This window comes from Gorilla gorilla, chromosome 20, assembly GCF_029281585.2.
Source record: "Gorilla gorilla gorilla isolate KB3781 chromosome 20, NHGRI_mGorGor1-v2.1_pri, whole genome shotgun sequence".
NCBI classification, from domain to species: Eukaryota; Metazoa; Chordata; class Mammalia; order Primates; family Hominidae; genus Gorilla; species Gorilla gorilla.
In genome coordinates this window covers 44,923,369-44,944,588 of record NC_073244.2, presented here as the reverse complement: position 1 = coordinate 44,944,588, position 21,220 = coordinate 44,923,369, and positions in this window count along the sequence as shown.

Sequence of the window (21,220 nt, the reverse complement as noted above, 5' to 3'; positions counted from 1 at the left end):
AGAGTAAGATCCTGTCTCAAAACAACAACAACAACAACAACAAATGGCTTCTAACGACTCCTTAATTTTTACACTTCTCCAGTATTAGATTGTATTTTCATAGGAGGAAAAATAAAGTTCTGATTTAAGGTGTCTTCCTTCTGGGATGGGGCTGTCTCCTTCCCAGCATTCTTGGCAGCTGGTGCTAAAGAAAATCTCCCAAGTGCTAGGAAAATCTTTCCTCAGTGTGGGGCTTCAAAAGTGGCAAAAAGTCATGTTCATAGTCTCCTTTTGTTCTCAGTGCAGTCCGGAGATGGGGCAGGCTCTTTTCAGGAATGAGAACACTGCGAGGCTCACAGACTTAAAAAATGGACCAAGGTCACACAGGATTAAGGGGCAGGACGGTCTCGAACTGACGTCTGTTGGTGCTAGTCCAGCGCGCTCTGTTCGCGGTTCTCTTAACTGGTCTTCAGGCTGCTTTCCATCTAAATCACGCCTGGAGATTAAAGCTGCACTTGCTCTCCAGTGCCCGCGGTTTCTGCGGGTGTCTTCCAGCCATTGTACTTCCAGATCAGCATTCCTCTGATGACTGAATCCCGCAGAGCTTCCGAGCCCATCACGGGCTCAGGCTTTGCGTTTTCACCGGGGGCCGGGAAGATGCCTGAGTGTGTCTCATCCATGTTTCACCGTGGCCCTGGGGAGGCCGTGCGCGGAGACCTGGGGTGCCCATCTTTCCAGCAGCTATGGGCTTCTAGTCTGCGTCTTGGAGGCCCAGAGAGGACGCGGCGCCTGTCCCGTGCGGTCGGCAGGGCTGCGGCCCAGAACAAGCTGGGGCGGCCTCCCTCCTGCTCTGGCCCCCACCAGGGCGGAGCTGGAGCCCCCGCACGCGCCAGGTACCCCGAGGGCCCAGCCGCTCACCCCGGGCCCCGGGCGTTTTTGCAGCTCCCAGCCCCGCGCGTACGCAGCAGCTCGGATCTGGGCAGGCCAGGCCAGACCCTTCCTTAGAGACTTGGGGCAAGGGCTGGGGCCCGCCGCCACCCCATCTGGAGGCTGAAACGGCGGCCCACAGAGGTGGTGGCACTGGGCCGAGGCCGTGCAGCATGGGGGTGGCAGGGCCGCGACCCAACTGCCTCCACCCCGGGGCCTACGCCCGCGATGGGGAGCTGGAGCGCTCCGTCTGGCTTCCCTGAGGGCTTTTCCCACAGAGCCGCGGCCCAAGGTTCTTGCCTCCGCCTGGGGTCTTCTGAGCACCCAGCTCTAGAAAGCTCTGCTGGGCGACCTGGAGGCAGAGGGAGGCAGCTGCACCGCGGCTGCTGATGGCCAGAGCCCGAGGGTCGGGTTTCTGGGCAACGGGTCCCAGACACAGATCGCGCCCCTCTTCCCTATTCTCTCCCCTGTCCCCTCCCCCACCGAGGCTCTGCGGAGTCACTGGCCGGGACCGCAGGGCGAGCTCAGGTGTGGCCTAGTGGGCGCGTCCTGTGGGCGGGGAAGGCGTGGGCGGGGTGACCCGGGGCTGCCCCAGCTGCAGGTCAGCGATTCCCGGACCCTGGCGGGCCGCGCAGGGGAGGGGTGGGAGGATGGTGGGGTGGGGGAGCGGGGAGTGCCCGAGGCGGGGGCGACAAGTCTGTTTCCGTCCGGCCGCCGCCTGCTCCAGCTGAAACGAGTCTTTCCGGTGGGACAGCCCAGCCCCGCCCGGCCCGCCCCGCCCCGCCCCGCCCGGCCTCCCGGAACCGGCCCGGAGACGCGCAAGACCCCGCCCAGGCCGAAGGCGAGCTCCGGGGCCAGGCAGACCGTGGAGTAGCTGCCGAGGCGGGCGAGCCCGAGTCCCGGGTTCCAGCCCGGGCTGCCAGCCTCCTGGCGATTTTCGCCCCCGACCCTCTCTCCGATCCGGTGGGTCCCCAGGGACACCCTGGCAGGCGATGCTGGAAAAGCTTCTTGGGTGATTCTGAGAATCACGGTCCAGCCCTACTTCACTACACTTGGGGAAACTGAGGCACTGTCCCAAGGCCGCACCGCGAGTTAGCAAACTGCAAAGCCTGCGAGGAGGGCCTGGCAGAGGCCGTGATTTTCCCAGGCCTGAGTCCTGGGGGATCTAGGTTAGACCAGAGGGGCCGGGGATTCAGGAAGTCCTGGGCGCCTGCTGCCCCGACAGCTCCGGGGGGTGGGCCCAGTCGGGGCGCCGCGAAGGTCCGCAGCCTCGCGAAAATCAACAGGAAGACGCCTTTCTTTCCTCAATCCGGGAGTGGAGATTCCGTTTAACTTCTGCAGTCAGCAGGACAGGAAGCGCTCTCTGTCTCAGGCTGGCGCTAGCAGGGACCCGAGGGAGTGCTCATGTGAGCCAAGTATTGGAAGCGAGGCATCCTTCATTTCCTCCGCAGTGAGGTCTCTGATCGCCCGAGTCTGGTTTTTCAAAATCACATCATGTGAAGACCCCAAGGGGAGGTACCCGGGAGGATTCCTTTATATGCTCAACCTTGACTCAGACTTGCAATCGGCATTTGATCAAGAAACTTGGTCAGTTCTCCAAACGCAAAATCAATCGCTGATTTTACTTTTTTACTTGGCATTTCCTTGGGATATTCTCGATCCTGGGAAGGGAAGATGATGAACTATTGTCTTCAATTCTGTCCCGCTGAGCATCCTTCCTGGATTCAGGATTTCCTGGAGCCAGACCTTAGTAGCTTCAGGTTTATGGCTTTCTGAAAATATAATTTTGATGAATTTTAATCTATTGCTCAAGTTAGAAAATCCCTTAATTACAGGAGAAAACATTTTCAAAGAGAAAGGCCAGACCTTTAGAGCAGGCCCTGGAGCCGTGCTGCTTTGAGAAAATCTCTGGGTAGGCAGGGCCTCTGCTTCAGCTGACTGGCCGGGAGAGAACCAGGCAAGAATGTGTTTCCCACAGCTGTCGGGCCCACCTCTGCCAGTCAGTTCTTGGCTAGAAAATAGTGACTCATGCCTGTAACCCCAGCACTCTGGGAGGCCGAGGTGGGCGGATCACCTGAGGTCAGGAGTTCAAGACCAGCATGGCCAACATGGTGAAACCCTGTCTCTACTAAAAATACAAAAAATTAGCTGGGCGTAGTGGCACGTGCCTGTAATCCCAGCTACATAGGAGGCTGAGGCAGGAGAATCGCTTGAACGCTGGAGGCAGAGGTTGTAGTGAGCCGACATCATGCCATTGCACTCCAGCCTGGGCTACAGCAGCAAAACTCCGTCTCAAAAAAAAAAAAAAAAAAAACGTTTGCTTTAAGTCGCTCAACCTCCTGCAGAGGACTGTAAGGAGAGAAAGCATTGTCTTGGTTACAATTGTGTTAAAATTGGGCTTTGGTGGCCACACGGTATCTGAGATGGGTATTTCTCCTAAAGTATTTCCAGCTATTAAGTGAGGAAGAATCAATAGACAGAATATCACTATTTTGCATCCCTGATGAATGAATGGATGTAGGCACGATTAGCAGTGGCTGCTGACATCAGAAAAAGAGACCACTCCATTTCCCCACATTATATGCCTTGAAATAAAAAAACTCAGCATCAACTATGAAGTGGTCTAGACATCTCTTGGGGCCCCACTGAACCCCCATGAATGATCAGATTCAGGTTTGATATATGGAGCTCTGGGGGGTCCCAAAAGGTGTCTAGACCACTGAGATCAACCACAGTGGTCCCCCCACCCACAGTCTTGCTTTGATTTCAGTTACCCAAGTCAACCGCAGTCTAAAAATAGTAAATGGAAAATTACAGAAAAAAAATTTGTAAGTTTTAAATTTCATGCCATTCTGAATAGCACAACGAAATCTCCTGCTGGCCCGCTCTGTCCCACTGATAGGGGAGTTAAGAAGAAATGACTTAGGCAGATAGTGAGGGTAAGGAAGTCCTTGGTAAGGTTTTCCTTTTAATGGAAAGCAGCCCCCAAATCATTTTCTTTTCTAACAAAGAGCAGCCTGTAAAATCGAGCTGCAGACATAGACAAGCAAGCTAGAAGCTTGCACGGGTGAATGCCAGCAGCTGTGCCAATAGGAAAATGCTACCTGGGACTAGGCATGTTCAAAAAGGCGGCTCAATCTTCCCTTCTCTTTGCCAGACATGTGTACACTAAGGAGCAGGCAACATAGCCCCGGCCAAGCAAAGACCCCATTTACATAATAAGATTAGGGTGGGGTGGCCTGGGCGAGGTGGCTCAAGCCTATAATCCCAGCACTTTGGGAAGCTGAGGGCCGGGGGAGGAGGTGTCACCTGCAGTCAGGAGTTCAAGGCAAGCTTGGCCAACGTGGTGAAACTCCGTCTCTATTAAAAATACAAAAATTAGCCAGGCCTAGTGGTGGTCGCCTGTAATCCCAGCTACTTGGGAGGCTGAGGCTGAAGAATCGCTTGAACCTGGGAGGTTGCAGTGAGCCAAGACTGCGCCACTGCGCTCCAGCCTGGGCAACACAGCAAGACTCTTGTCTAAAATAAAAAAAAAAAAGATTAGGGTGGGGTAGCCGGCTTCCCTGCGAGTTATGTAAACATCACACCTAGTCCAACCAATCTTTGGGCCCGATGTAAATCAGACACTGCCTCCTCAAGCCTATCTATGAAATCCAGTGCACTCCTCCAGGGCTGCCGGCCGGCCCCCCGCCCCGCCCCGCCCCGCCCCGCCCCGCCCCTTCCCCCCGCCCCCCCGCCCCGTCTCTTGTGGGAGAGAGAGCTATTCTCTTTTCTCTTTCTTTTGCCTATTAAACCTCTGCTGTTAACCTCATTTCACATATATCTGGGTCCTTGATTTCCTTGGTATGAGGCAATGAACCTCAAGTATTTACCCCAGACAACGAAGCCACTCCACCACCCTGATGCGATCATCCCCTTGTGTATCTACACTGTCCATGCCACCTGCCCATTAGTCACTCAGTACCCGTCTGGGTTACTACAACCACATTCACGTAACTCTTATTACAGTGCATTGTTGTAATTGTTCTATTTTATTATTAGTTATTGCTGTTAATCTCTTGCTGTGCCTAGTTACTGTTGTTAATCTCTTACTGTGCCTAGTTCATAAATTAAACTTTATCATTCATATATATATATATATATGAAGAAACATACTCTACAGTATGTAGGGTTTGCTATTGTCCATGATTTCAGGCAGCCACTGGGGGTCTTGGAATATATTCTGGAGGATAAGGTGGGGGGACTCCTGTACTAATTTACATGAAATGAAAACTACAGGGGAACATGTTAAACAGCACTATGGGGACATAATCAAAACAATCCAGCTCTTGTAAAACCGCAGGATAAACGACCCAGTTCTTCAATAATGAATTGCAAGGAAAATAATCACATTTAGATTCTGAATCAAACAAATGATAAAAAGAAAAAAAGCTAACTTTTTTAGGACACTTGTGAATTTCAATACTAATGGGATATTTGATATTTTAAAAGTCTTCTTAAATTTTTTAGAAACGGTAGTATTATGGTGGTATTTTTAAAATTATCTTCCAAAAACACAGGCTAAAATATTTAGAGGGAATGATAGGATATCTGGGATTTGTGTGTAAGTAGTTTTATATGGGGCAAGGGAAGTGTGTGAAGATATAGATGGGAAAATGATGGGGCATTAGTAATGCGTACATGGTGGGTCATTCTGTTATTCTCTCTATTTCATATCATGTTTAAATTGGTTTTTCAGAGTGTTCTGAAACTTTTGAACTGGTATTGGAGTCTGGCTGAATTGCCTGGGCTGGGGCTCAGGACAATGGAGACTCAGTGCACTTTGCAGATACCCCTTCTCACGTGTCCCTTCAGCAAATGATATTGAGGACCTTTTGTTTTCTTGAGCTCCTGAAGTGATGGAGCTCACACTTGAGATTAGAAAATAATGAAGTAGGCCAGGCGCTATGGCTCACGCTTGTAATCCCAGCACTTTGGGAGGCCGAAGAGGGTGGATCACCTGAGGTCAGGAGTTCAAGACCAGCCTGGCCAACATGATGCAACCGCATCTCTACTAAAAAACACAAAAATTAGCTGGGCATGATGGCGGATGCCTGTAATCCCAGCTACTAGGGAGGCTGAGGCAGGAGAATCGCTTGAACTGGGGAGGTGGAGGTTGCAGTGAGCCGAGATCGTGCCATTGCACTCCAGCCTGGGCGACAGAGTAAGACTCCCTCTAAAACAAAAAAAGAAGAAAAATAAAGAAAATAAATGAATGAAGGATAGAGCCACCAAATGGAAGCAGGGAAGCCTTTGCTGAAGAGTGAGTGTTTGATATGAGGACTGGCGGGTGAAAAGGAGTTTTCAGCATGGTGTCTGTTCATCTGTAACATAAGGTGGTTAACGTTAGACTGTATCTACAAGGAGGATCTGTTTAGTCCTAACAGATTCTGTGATTATAGCCTAGCTAAAACCATTTTTTTTCTTCTGTGTGTCTCTCCAAGGAGTTAAGAGGACCAGCCCCCACACCATGTACTTCCTGTCATCATCCCTTATTTTATTAGCTGAAGCAATCTGATTTGAGTGGCTGGTCTTGAATCTCCCACTTGTGTTCAGAGGCCCAAACATTATCATACAATCAGTCCATGGCCTTTTTAGAGGATGGTACCTTGGGCTCACAGATTCGTTTCTGCTCATTCAGTTCCCAAAGCATTTCACTAAGCAGCCTTACCTATACTTTTGCTGGTGGCTATGCACAGCCTTGGTAATAAAACCTACTTGTGCTTCAAAATGTGAGTGCCTGCAGTAGATGCCCTCAGCCTTCCCAGCTGTTCTTGTCCAGCATGCAGCCTGGCCTTCAGGTTAACTAGTTCATCCTGATACTCTGCCAGAATGGGTCGAACTTTGTGCTTTGAAGGCCCTTTTCCCCATGTGGCATGAACAACCTGCCAAGATCAAGCTTGCAACAGCTGTAGTTATTTGACAAGTGGCTGGCTGTATCACCTCTCCACTCTGCTGTGCAAAATTATTTCTGTGTGTGTTCTGTTTATTCTTTTCTTCTTCTCAGGGATTTTTTTTTTTTTTTGAGACAGAGTCCCGCTCTGTCACCCAGGTTGGAGTGCAGTGGCACGATCTTGGCTCACTGCAACCTTCACTTCCCGGTTCAAGTGATTCTGTTGCCTCAGTTTCCCAAGTAGCTGGGATTAGAGGCATGTGCCACCATGCCTGGTTAATTTTTTTGTATTTTTATTAGAGACAGGGTTTTGCCATGTTGGCCAGGCTGGTCTCAAAGTCCTGACCTCAGGTGATCTGCTCGTCTCGGCCTCCCAAAGTGCTGGGATTATAGGCATGAACCACCACACCCAGCCCATCTTCTCGGTTTTTATGAATGTTTGTACTTTAAAAGGACAATTTCTGAAACTTTTGGATAAGTAAGATGAGAATCTTTAAATGTGATTGCAGTATGTTTATTGAATGGGTTTACCTGAGGCATAAACAGAGAGGCAAACACAGTGTCTTCTTAGGCACATAACAAGCATACTACAAGATGACCCAGAGCCTGACAGAAGGCTGAGAAGGCTAGAAGCATCCCTAATTCTTGCTGCTATAAACCAAAGGTGTACTTCACTAAGAGAAAAAGTACTGGAAAGTTAACTGGGATGTATTGTATGTTTCCAGTGACTGCTCAAACGCTTCTTATACTAATTTAGTTAGAACAATTTACCTTAACAGAGAACTATAATTTTCCACTCTTTCCAACCAGTTTAACCAACTTATACTTTTTAAACCCACCCAGATGGAATTTATGAATTCAAAGCCAATACCCTAAACCTTAATTTTTATGCTAACCATCATTATAGGTGAGGAATTATGCTAAAGGAACAGTTGAGATCTCTTCTTCTGGCTCTGGAACGCCAGTCTGGATCAAATGAAACTTCCCACCTTAAACAACTGGAACAGTTAGATAATTTTAAAAATCTGTTTTAAAATATCAGAGACTGGCCAGGCATGGTGGCTCATGCTTGTAATCCCAACACTTTGGGAGGCCAAGGGGGGTGGATCTTTTGAGTCCAGGAGTTTGAGACAAGCCTGGGCAACATGCTGAAAACCCATCTCTACTAAAAATACAAAAATTAGCTAGACCTGGTGACATGCACCTGTAGTTCCAGCTACTTGGGAGGCTTAGGCAGGAGAATCGCTTGAATCCAGGAGGCAGAGGTTGCAGTGAGCCAAGATAGTGCCACTACACCCTAGCCTGGGCGACAGAATGAGACCTGGCCGTGAAAAAAATAAATAAATAAATAAAATCAGAGAGCTATCCAGACAGTGAGGACTTGAGAGGGGAAGATCCTAGAGAAAGGGAAGCCTAGAAAGATGAGCCTAACATTTGGCACTGTTCTTCCCCTCCAGGCATTTGCTTCTAGGAGCAGTGATTTAAAGGCTAAGAAGCTGGGCAAAGCTTTGGCAGTCTCAGAAAGGCTCTGGTAATACCCTAGGCTTTTGGTTACAGCCTCTGATCAACTCTCAAAAAAGATTCAGCTTTTATTCAAATCAGATTAAGATGCTCTGCCTCTATACTAACTGCTTGACAAAAGCAAAATAAACTCTCTGCAGAAAGATACCATCATCTACAGCATCACATTGGTTCTACAATTTTTCATACAAAACATGCAGCATTTGTTCAAAATATATGAGGCATATCAGAAGACAAGACCAAATGACTCAAAACCAAGAGAATAAATAGAAAACAGGCTTGGCATGGTGGCTTACACCTATAATCCCAATACTTTGAGAGGTGAGGTGGGAGGATCACTAGAGGCCAGGAGTTTGAGATCAGCCTGGGCAATATAGTGAGACCCCCACCTCTACAGAAAGTTAAAAAAAAATCAGTGTGTGGTGGTGCACATCTGTAGTCTGGGTGTGCTACTTGGGAAGCTGAGGTGGGAGGATCACTTGGGCCTGGGAGATGGAGGCTGCAGTGAACTGTCATTGCACCACTGCACTCCAGCCTAGGTAACAAAGTGAGACCTTGAAAAAAAAAAAGAAAGAAAAACAAAGAAAGAAAAGGGAAAGAAAGGAAGAAAGAAAGGAAGGAAGAAAGAAAGAAAGAAGGAAAGAGAAAGAAAGAAAGAATGAAAGAGAAAGAAAGAAAGAAAATAGCAACTGACCTACAGGAAACCTAGTTATTGGAGGTATCAGACACAAACTTTAGAATAACCTCTGATTGATAATTCAAGGAGACAAAAGACAAAGTGGAGAATTTCAATTGAGAATGGAAATATATAAAAAAGAATCAATGGAAGTTCTATAACCAAAAAATATAACTGAAATTAAGGACACATTAGATGAATTTAAAGCATCTTAGACACAGATGAAGAGATAATTAGTGATTTGGAAGATACATCAGAAGAAACTATTTGGACTGAAAACAGAGACAAATAGATGGAAAATACAGAAATGGTATATCACATATTGAACATAATACTATCATAAGTATAATTGAAGTCCCAGAAGAAGAAGAAAAGGAGAGAGATAATAAAACAGAAGCAATATTTGAATAGATAATGGCCAGGAATTCCCCAAAATTGATGATAGACATGAATCACAGATCCAAGAAGCCCTGTAGTATTGTAGTATTATGAATACAGAGAAAATCACTCATAGGCACATTACAGTAAAACTATTGAAAACAAAATAATAAGAGAGAGATAATCTTAAATGCATCCAACTAAAATGACAGATTACCCTTACTGGAACTACAATAAGACTGACAGCTAACTTTTCAACAGGAACCATGGAAGCCAGAAGCCAGTGGAATGACATTTTAGTGTTGAAAAGCCAATCTAGAATTCTATAACCAGTAAAAATACTCATTAAGAATGCAAGTCAAATGAGGATATTTTTAAATGGACAAAAATCAGAGCACTTGTCGTTAGTAACTGTGCACTAAAAGAAATACTAAAGGAAATATTTCAGGCAGAAAGAAAATGACAGATGGAACTTTAGAAAGGCAGGAAGGAATGGAATATAATATGCAGCAGAGAGGGTAAATAAATGGATAAATCTTAATGAAGATTGACAAAAATAATGTTTTTTCTGGTTTTATTTTTAACCAAATATACAATTTTTTTTCCTTTTTTTTTTTTGAGGTGAAGTCTTGCTCTGTCACTCAGGCTGGAGTGCAGTGGGACTACAGGTGTGCCCACCAAATCCGGCTGGAGTAGCTGGGACTATAGGCACACCCATCACATCTGGGTAATTTTTGTATTTTTAGTAGAGACAGGGTTTTACCATGTTGGCCAGGCTGGTTTCCAACTCCTGACATCAAGTGATCCACCCACCTTGGCCTCCCAGAGTGCTGGGATTACAGGTGTAAGCCACCGTGCCTGGCCTGTACATAAGAATTAAAACGCATTACAATAGAAAAAAAAGTGAGAGGGAGTGAATAGAGGGTTATAAGCTATGTTAAGGTCCTTGCATTGTTGACTAAATGGTACAAATTACTTGTTTATTTTAGATTTTAATAAGTTAAGGATGCATCTCGTGATCTTAGTTTTCTTGGGATGCATTAACAAAATACCACAGACTGGGTGGCTTAAACAACAGAAATTTACTTTTCACAATTCTAGAGGCTGGAAAGTCCAAGATGTGAATCCTAGCAAGATCAGATTCTGGGGAGGGCTCTTGTTCTGACTTGCAGATGTCCACCTCCTTGCTGTGTCCTCATGTGGCAGAGAGAGGGGAGGTGAAGGTCGGGACAGAGTGTGCTCTCTGGAGCCCCTTCTTATAAGGACGCTAATCCTATTGGACCAGGGCCCTATCCTTGTGACCTCATTTAACTTTAATGACATCCATAAAGGCCTTATCTCCAAATACAGTCACACCGGGGATTAGGCCTTCACATATGAATTTTGGGGGAATGCAGTCCAGTCCACAGCATAACTATAGCATAACTAGTAAAGGAATGGTAAAAAAAAAAAAAAAAAAAAAAAAAATATATATATATATATATATATATATAATCACTAACAAGCTAAAAGAGGGGGAAATGACATTTAAAAAGTTTTTCTTTCTTTCTCTTTCTTTCCTTCCTTCCTTCCTTCCTTCCTTCCTTTTTTTTTATGATGGAGTTTTCACTCTTGTCACCCAGGCTGGAATGTAATGGTACAATCTCATCTCACTGCAATCTCTGCCTCCCGGGATCAAGCAATTCTCCTGCCTGAGCCTCCCAAGTAGCTGGGATTACAGGCATGCAACACCACTCTTGGCTAATTTTTTTTTTTTTTTTTCTATTTAGTAGAGACAGGGTTTCACCATGTTGGTCAGGCTGGTCTCAAACTCGTGACCTCAGGTGATCCACCCACCTTGGGCTCCCAAAGTGCTGGGATTACAGGCATGAGCCACTGTGCCTGGCCAAAAAATGTTTTTCTTCACCTCCTTTTTCTTCACCTTTTTGCAAAAAAAGGCAAATAGAACAAAAGGAACATAAAATAAGTGAGACAAATAGAAAAAGAAGTAGAAACACTGTAGATTTAAATTCAAATATATAAGTAATTAGATGAAATGTAAATAGACTAAATACTGCCATCAAACTATAAAAATTGTCACACTGCATAAATAACCAAAATCCAACTACATGTTGAGACACACCTTAAGCATAAGAAGAAGAAAAGTAGAAAGCACAAAGATGGCCCCGGGTGCGGTGGCTCACGCCTGTAATCCCAGCACTTTGGGAGACTGAGGCGGGCCGATTACTTGAGGTCAGGAGTTTGAGACCAGCCTGACCAACATGGTGAAACCCCGTCTCTACTAAAAATACAAAAATTAGCCGGGCGTGGTGGCACATGCCTGTAATTCCAGCTGCTTGGGAGGCTGAGACAGGAGACTCGCTTGAACCCGAGAAGTGGAGGTTGCAGTGAGCAGAGATCGCACCACAGCACTCCAGCATGGGCAATAAATAGAGTGAGACTGTCTCTCAAAAAAAAAAAAAAAAAAAAAAAAAGGTACAAAGATCGAAAAAGATCTGCCATGCCAACAATGACAAAAGAAATATTTGAGCAGCAGAAGGATGGATCTTTCTAATGTGTCCACATGAATTGGCCACTATCAGTGGTGGTTAGTAGAAACGTGTTCTTCTGACTTGCATTAAATCATATCAACTAGGTCCTGGATACTTGTGAAGCCACTCATTTTCATATAGCAGCTCAAAGACAGGGTCACACTCTTCTTGTCCACTGAGCCATCCATACTAACAGAAGCTGGTGGAGTTCACAGCTCCAGAGAGAGGCAGACATGCACAGAGAGGACTCCAAATCAATGAGCATGCACTGTCCCCAAGACCCAGGAACCTGACCACCGAGCGACTTGCTCTTCCTGGAGAGTCTGTTTGCTCCTTCCTGTTGGCCTTCCTCAAGTATGTATTGGGCACCTACTCTGTGCCAGGTGTTGTTTGGGGCACAGTGGGTTCTATGCTGAAGAAGACAAAGCCATGGAGCTCACCTTCTGGTGCTGGTGACATTTCAGCCAGCTCTAAGAATGTGAAAAGGTATCTGCAGAGGAATAGAAAACAGCCAGGCATTTCTGGCAAGGGAGCTGCAGATGCAGAAGAGCAGAGTGTGTGCACAGCATTGCAGTGGGGCACCGGGAGTGGATGCAGAAGGGCAGGGTGTGTGCACGGCATTGCAGTGGGGAGACGGGAGTGGATGCAAAAGGGCAGGGGCATGTGCACGGCATTGCAGTGGGGGTGCCAGGAGTGGATGCAGAAGGGCAGGGCATGTGCATCGCTTTGCAGTGGGGCACCGGGAGTGGATGCAAAAGGGCAGGGGCATGTGCGCGGCATTGCAGTGGGGGTGCCAGGAGTGGATGCAGAAGGGCAAGGCGTGTGCACGGCATTGCAGTGGGGCACCGGGAGTGGATGCAGAAGGGCAGAGCGTGTGCGCGGCATTGCAGTGGGGGTGCCAGGAGTGGATGCAGAAGGGCAAGGCGTGTGCACGGCATTGCAGTGGGGCACCGGGAGTGGATGCAGAAGGGCAGAGCGTGTGCATGGCATTGCAGTGGGGGTGCCAGGAGTGGATGCAGAAGGGCAGGGGCGTGTGCACGGCATTGCAGTGGGGAGACAGGAGTGGATGCAGAAGGGCAGGGCGTGTGCATTGCATTGCATTGCAGTGGGGAGACGGGAGTGGATGCAGAAGGGCAGAGAGTGTGCACGGCATTGCAGTGGGGCACCGGGAGTGGATGCAGAAGTGCAGAGCGTGTGCACGGCATTGCAGTGGGGAGACGGGAGTGGATGCAGAAGGGCAGGGCGTGTGCATTGCATTGCAGTGGGGAGATGCGAGTGGATGCAGAAGGGCAGGGCGTGTGCACGGCATTGCAGTGGGGAGCCCTGGTGGATGCAGAAGGGTGGGGCGTGTGCACGGCATGGCAGTGGGGCACTGGGAGTGGGTGCAGAAGGGCAGGGCGTGTGCATTGCATTGCAGTGGGGAGACAGGAGTGGATGCAGAAGGGCAGAGCGTGTGCACGGCATTGCAGTGGGGCGCTGGGAGTGGATGCAGAGGTAAGGACAGTTCATTGGGCCTGGTTCAGGAATCGGCCAGGGAGTGACAATCTGTGACACCAGAATCTGTTGTCTGGGAGATCAGGGGTGCCCCCTGCCAAGGCTTCTCTTCCTCTTCAGCAGGTAGCCTTTCCCTTGAACACCTCTCTGTCCCCTCTCAGCTGAGGAAGCTTCCTGTGTGAGAACCTCAGTGGGGTATCCCTTTTCCAGACACCTTTCCCTGGGAGTTGGCTGTACCTGGACCATGTCACCTGTGGGTATTTGGAGAGGATCCACATCCTTAGTTTCACACCCCATTTGGCTTGAATCATGAATCAAATAACATTCGGGAATAAGACTCTCTTTGCTTAGCATTGAGGAATGAACTTGCACTACTGCCTCTCCCCTCTCAGGGTAGGAGTCTTTGAGAGGCCGTGGACAGCCTCATTTTCTTCCTGATTAAAAAAATTACTGCAGGGGCTGGGGGCCGTGGCTCACACCTATAATCCCAGCACTTTGGGGGCTAAGGTGAGAGGATCATTTGAGCCCAGGAGTTCAACATCAGTCTGGGCAACACAGCAAGATATCATATCTATTTAAAAAAAGAAAAAAGAGGCTGGGCACGGTGGCTCATGCCTGTAATCCCAGCACTTTGAGATGCCAAGGTGGGCAGATCACCTGAGGTCAGGAGTTCGAGACCAGCCTGGCCAACATGGTGAAACCCCATTTCTACTAAAAATATAAAAATTATCTGGGTGCAGTGACGGGTGCCTGTAATCCCAGCTACTCGGGAGGCTGAGGCATGAGAATCGCTTGAACCCGGGAGGCAGAGGTTGCAGTGAGCCAAGATCGCACCACTGCACTCCAGCCTGGGTGACAAAGGGAGACTCCATTAAAAAAAGAAAAAAAAGAAAAGAAAAGAAAAGAAAAGAAAACTTCCTGCGGAAGGCCAGCAAACCCCTGAGAGCAAAACCATCATCATACCTTACCTTAGTCAAAAGAGACCTTTTTGTCCAGAGAAATGTTTTTTTGTTGTTGTTGCCTTGAAGTTATATGTTTGACTCAGAAGAGAAATCTTAGACATGAATCTCACTAATGGAGTAATCTTTAGCACACTGGGAGAGAAAGCAGATAATTCTGCAGAGATTGTAAAACAGATGCCTTCATCATTAAAATTTTCAGATGATAAACCCCTTGCTCATAGATGAAAAATATGATTTTCATGTAATTATAAAGTAGTAGTACCCCTACAACCGGATGGCTGAAACTGTATTTTCCTTTGAAAAACTGCTTAACAGTTGAAAATGAGAGGGGACTCTGCTAAACAGTTTACAAGTGTCTTAACTCTGGGAATCTTTATAACATCAAGAGTTAGGCGTCATTATTATCTCCATCTGCGGATTCATTTAATAAGCTACTGTAACTGTTACCATTCTCTTCCAGGCCCTTATTTAAAGCACTTGATGTAGTAACATCTTGTTCTTCACAGCCACATTACAAGGTAGGATTCATTCCCTCATATTTTAGATGAAGAAATTAAAGCTTTGAAGAAAACAGTTCACTTGCCTGAGATCTTAGGTAGTAGCAGGAACTATTCTACTTAGCTTGTTTTTTTTTCCCCTGACTTAAGGCCCATATTCTTTCCAAAATACTAATTCATCTTAAAAAAAAAAAAAAAAAAGTGAGTGGGGAAGATTTTTCTTCCTAGTTATTGATCTTTGTGAAATACTTACAAAATTAAGAGCTACCCTCTCCCTCTCCCTCTCCCTCTCCGTCTCCGTCTCCCTCTCCCTCTCCCTCTCCCTCTCCCTCTCCCTCTCCCTCTCCCTCTCCCTCTCCCCTCTCCCCTCTCCCCTCTCCCCTCTCCCCTCTCCCCTCTCCCCTCTCCCCTCTCCCCTCTCCCCTCTCCCCTCTCCCCTCTCCCCTCTCCCCTCTCCCCTCTCCCCTCTCCCCTCTCCCCTCTTTCCACGGTCTCCCTCTGATGCCGAGCCGAAGCTGGACGGTACTGCTGCCATCTCAGCTCACTGCAACCTCCCTGCCTGATTCTCCTGCCTCTGCCTGCAATTGCAGGCGCGCACCGCCCCGCCTGACTGGTTTTCGTATTTTTTTGGTGGAGACGCGGTTTCGCTGTGTTGGCTGGGCTGGTCTCCAGCTCCTAACCGCGAGTGATCAGCCAGCCTCGGCCTCCCGAGGTGCCGGGATTGCAGACAGAGTCTGGTTAACTCAGTGCTCAATGGTGCCCAGGCTGGAGTGCAGTGGCGTGATCTTGGCCCACTACAACCACCTCCCAGCCGCCTGCCTTGGCCTCCCAAAGTGCCGAGATTGCAGCCTCTGCCCAGCTGCCGCCCCGTCTGGGAAGTGAGGAGCGTCTCCGCCTGGCCGCCCATCGTCCGGGATGTGAGGAGCCCCTCTGCCTGGCTGCCCAGTCTGGAAAGTGAGGAGCGTCTCTGCCCGGCCGCCATCCCATCTAGGAAACAAGGAGCGCCTCTTCCCAGCCGCCATCACATCTGGGAAGTGAGGAGCCTCTCTGCCCGGCCGCCCATCGTCTGAGATGTGGGGAGCACCTCTGCCCTGCCGCCCAGTCCGGGATGTGAGGAACGTCTCTGCCAGGCCGCCCCGTCTGAGAAGTGAGGAGACCCGCTGCCTGGCAACCGCCCCGTCTGAGAAGTGAGGAGCCCCTCCGCCCGGCAGCCACCCCGCCCGAGAAGTGAGGAGCCCCTCCGCCCAGCAGCCACCCCGTCTGGGAAGTGAGGAGCGTCTCCGCCCGGCAGCCACCTCGTCCGGGAGGGAGGTGGAGGGATCAGCCTCCCGCCCGGCCAGCCACCCTGTCCGGGAGGTGAGGGGCGCCTCTGCCCGGCCACCCCTACTGGGAAGTGAGGAGCCCCTCTGCCCGGCCAGCCGCTCCGTCCGGGAGGGAGGTGGGGGGGTCAGCCCCCCGCCCGGCCAGCCAACCCGTCCAGGAGGGAGGTGGGGGGGGTCAGTCCCCCGCCCGGCCAGCCGCCCCGTCCGGGAGGGAGGTGGGGGGGCCAGCCCCCCGCCCGGCGAGCCGCCCCGTCCGGAAGGGAGGTGGGGGGGTTAGCCCACCGCCCAGCCTGCCGCCCTGTCCAGGAGGGAGGTGGGGGTTCGGCCCCCCGCCTGGCCGGCCACCCGGTCCGAGAGGTGAGGGGCGCCTCTGCCCGGCCGCCCCTACTGGGAAGTGAGGAGCCCCTCTGCCCGGCCAGCCGCTCTGTCCGGGAGGGAGGTGGGGGGGTCAGCCCCCCGCCCGGCCAGCCACCCCGTCCGGAAGGGAGGTGGGGGGGTCAACCCCCCGCCTGGCCAGCCGCCCCGTCCGGGAGGTGAGGGGCACCTCTGCCCGGCCGCCCCTACTGGGAAGTGAGGAGCCCCCCCCCCGCCCGGCCAGCCGCCCCGTCCGGGAGGGAGGTGGGGGGGTCAGCCCCCCGCCAAGCAAGCCGCCCCGTCCGGGAGGTGAGGGGCGCCTCTGCCCGGCCGCCCCTACTGGGAAGTGAGGAGCCCCTCAGCCCGGCCAGCCGCCCCGTCCGGGAGGGAGGTGGGGGGGTCAGCCCACCGCCCAGCCTGCCACCCTGTCCGGGAGGGAGGTGGGGGGTCAGCCCCCCGCCTGGCCAGCCGCCCCGTCCGGGAGGGAGGTGGGGGGGTCAGCCCACTGCCCAGCCTGCCGCCCTGTCCGGGAGGGAGGTGGGGGTTCAGCCCCCCGCCTGGCCAGCCGCCCCGTCCGGGAGGTGAGGGGCGCCTCTGCCCGGCCGCCCCTACTGGGAAGTGAGGAGCCCCTCTGCCCGGCCAGCCGCCCCGACCAGGAGGGAGGTGGGGGGAGTCAGCCCCCTGCCCGGCCAGCCACCCCGTCCGGGAGGTGAGGGGCACCTCTGCCCGGCCGCCCCTACTGGGAGGTGGGGAGCCCCTCTGCCCGGCCACCACCCCGGCTTGGGGGTGTACCCAACAGCTCATTGAGGACGGGTCATGATGACAATGGCGGTTTTGTGGAATGGAAAGGGGGGAAAGGTGGGGAAAAGATTGAGAAATCGGATGGTTGCCGTGTCTGTGTAGAAAGAGGTAGACATGGGAGACTTTTCATTTTGTTCTGTACTAAGAAAAAATTCTTCTGCCTTGGGATCCTGTTGATCTGTGACCCTACCCCCAACCCTGTGCTCTCTGAAACATGTGCTGTATCCACTCAGGGTTGAATGGATTAAGGGCGGTGCAAGATGTGCTTTGTTAAACAGTTGCTTGAAGGCAGCATGCTCGTTAAGAGCCATCACCACTCCCTAATCTCAAGTACCCAGGGACACAAACACTGCGGAAGGCCGCAGGGTCCTCTGCCTAGGGAAACCAGAGAACTTTGTTCACTTGCTTATCTGCTGACCTTCCCTCCACTATTGTCCTGTAACCCTACCAAATCCCCCTCTGCGAGAAACACCCAAGAATGATCAATAAAAAAAAAAAATTAATTAATTAAAAAAAAAAATAAAAAAAAAATAAAAGCAATTTAAAAATAAAAAAATAAAAAAAAAAAAAAAAAAAAAAAAGAGCTAACAGGCCACACGCGGTGGCTCACGCCTGTAATCCCATGACTTTGGGAGGCTGAGGCAGGAGGATCACTTGAGGCCAGGACTTCAAGACCAGCTTGGGCAATGTGATGTGACCCCAATCTCTACAAAAAGCTAAAAATTAGCCAGGTATGGTGGCACACACCTGTAGTCCCAGCTACTCGGGAGGCTGAGGCAGAAAAATGGCTTGAGCCCAGGAGTTCGAGGCTACAGTGAGGTATGATCATACCACTGCACTCCAGCTTGGGTGATGACAGAGTGATACTCCATCTCAAAAAAAAAGAGAAAAGAAAAGAAAAAGAAAGAAAGAAAGAAAAAAGAGGGAAGGGGAAAGGGAATGCACCTTTAGAGAGCTATTATTATTATTATTATCATTATTATTATTACTATTTAGACAGAGTCTCTCTCTGTCCCCCAGGCTGGAGTGCAGTGGCACCATCTCGGCTCACTGCAACCTCCACCCCCTGGGTTCAAACAATTCTCCTGCCTCAGCCTCCTGAGTAGCTGGGACTACAGGCACCAGCCACCACACCTGGCTAATTTTTGTATTTTTAGTAGAGATGGGGTTTCATTATGTTGGACAGGCTGGTCTCAAACCCCTGAGCTCAAGTGATCCACCCATCTCTGCCTCCCAAAATGCTGGGATTACAGGCCTGAGCCACCACATCCAGCCAAGCCCCTATTATTTTTGATTTCATTGATCTCTATAATCACCCAATGCAGGAGTGTTGATACACTAGAGATTAGAAATTAAGCCACCAGGAGGTGAAGTAACTTGCCCTGAGATCCCAGCTTACACATTGAGGAGTTGACCTACAGATGCCATGTCTTTTGACTCTTGGCCTACTGCTCTTCCCAGCATACTAGGCAGCTGAGAGGTGGGCTTCCTAGAGATCTTCTTCCACACTTGTGGAGCTCCTGGGCTTGGGGGTGGCATTTGGGGAGACCAGGGGAACACATTTCAGGCTCTGTGTCTGCTCTCCTGATGGGTAGAGATGGCCCAGGTAGGGTTCAAAGCTGGAGCCTGCCCCACCCCTTGCTCACCCTGTGGCCCCCTGCCTGCAGACTCGGCACCAGCCTTTCATCTCCTGGCAGGTGATAGGATGAGCAGGGGAAGGTGGCAGAAGGCCTTAGTCCCTTTGTGGGGGATCCTCTGGCCATTATGGTCCTGGCTTTCCCTTGACAGTTTCTGGAAGGTTCACATACTCATTAGGAACTGGTGTCTATGTAAAATGGCTTCTTTGGCTTGAGCAAGGTATTCTCCTGATCCACTTGGCCAACAATGTGACTCCACAGCTAGACACGGAGAAGAGAGAAGAGAAGACCGCTCATTGGTGTCTTAGTTGGCTTGGGCTGCCATAATAAAATACCAAAGCCTGGGTGGCTTAAATCACAGAAGTTCTAGAGGCTGGGAAGTTCAAGATCAGGATGCCAGCACAGTCAGATTCGGGTGAGGGCTCCCTCCCGGGCATGCAGACAGCTGCCTTCTTTCTTTATCCTCACATGGCAGAGAGCTCTCTGGTATTTCCTCTTCTAAGGGCACTAATCCCATCATGAGGCCCCACTCTCATGACCTCATCCAAACCTAATTACCTCCCAAAATCTCTGTCTCCAAATGCCATCATGTTGGGGGTTGGGAGGGTCTTCAATATATGAATTTCAGGGGAACACAATTCAGTACATAGCAGTTGGGTTTTTGCCTTTGGGCAAATCCCTTAATCTCTTACCAGTGTAATGGGCATATTATAATTTTTTTTTTTTTTTTTGAGACAGGGTGTTGCTCTGTCACCTAGGCTGCAGTGTAGTGTTGTGATCTCAGCTCACAGCAACCTCTGTCTCCCAGGTTCAAGCAATTCTTCTGCCTCAGCATCCAGAGTAGCTGTGATTACAAGCATGAACCACCACACTCAGCTAATTTTTGTATCTTTAGTAGATGTGGGGTTTCACCATGTTGGCCAGGCTGGTCTCGAACTCCTGACCTCAAGTGATCCACCTGCCTCAGCCTTCTAATTGCAGGTATGAGCCACCACGCCTGGCCATATATTATGACTTTAAAGGGGTAGTGAGTAGGAGCCCCTGCCCCGCTGTCTGCTTTTTGTCCTGTATTTTTCAGAAGCCTTTTGGCAGAGTCAAACCTGGGCACCAGGAGAGTGCTAACCTCCCCTACTGAGAAAAATGGCCCTCCAGTGGGCTTCATGCTGTTTCCCCAGGGAGCTCAGTGGGGTAGGGGGTGGGGAGGGAAGATTCCCCTCCAAGGAACTTGGACTAGGCACCTGGAATCCAAAGAAGGTGGCTACTGCCCCCACTTGAAGGTGAAGCCACTGATTAAGTGGCCTGTGTATCTTTTATATCCTTCCAAATTTGCTTCTTTTTAAACCTCTAAAGTTTGAACCTTGTAGGTTCAGCTGCTAAAGAGATTTTATAGACGCCATTGCCCCATTTTTCATTGGGTATATGTACCTCAGCCTCCCTGCCCCAGCCACCTCCCTCCTATCCTCAGGAGACTTCAGGTACTAACTAGAACTTTCTTTCTGGGACCCAGCCACCAGTGTCTGGCAGGACCTCACCCTGTGTGCTCTAGGTGAAGTCAGGGCTCCGAATGCAGGTTTAGACGCCTCAGCCCTGCTCTGACTCTGCTTCTGCACCCCGGATCTGCACCGTGGACACCAGCCCGAGCCCCAGGACTTCCCATGGGCTGAAGATTTCTTGTGCTGGACTTATGACCATTTCCAAACAGCCTGGACTCAGACTTTTCCCTTGACTGAACTCTGGTCTTGACTTCTGATTGGCAATGTTCCGCCCTCCCATTTCCCTGTGTCCAGGAACCACTGCCGGACTCCCTATGGCTTCCCTGCCTTCCCTCTGCACACACATTGCCCACTTACACCCCAGAACATGAGCAATTGTCCTAGGCCTTCTTGGAACCTGTGTTCTCCCTCCCTGCCCTGTGGGACAGGCCTCTCTGATCACACCTGCCAGGTGGCTTAGAAGGAGGCCAAGTCAAGCCTGGAAGAAGGGCCGCTTGGGTGGGGCACTGCGGCAGAGCTGGTGGTGTGGATGGCCCTGCTGTGGCCTAGAAATGGGGTTTTGCAAAATCGCTCAGTAAAAATACATGTTCTCAGCTAGGTGCGGAGGCTTGTGCCTGTAATCCCAGCACTTCGGGAGGCCAAGGCAGGTGGATCACCTGAAGTCAGGAGTTTGAGACCAGCCTGGCCAACATGATCAGGCCTGGCCAAACCCTGTC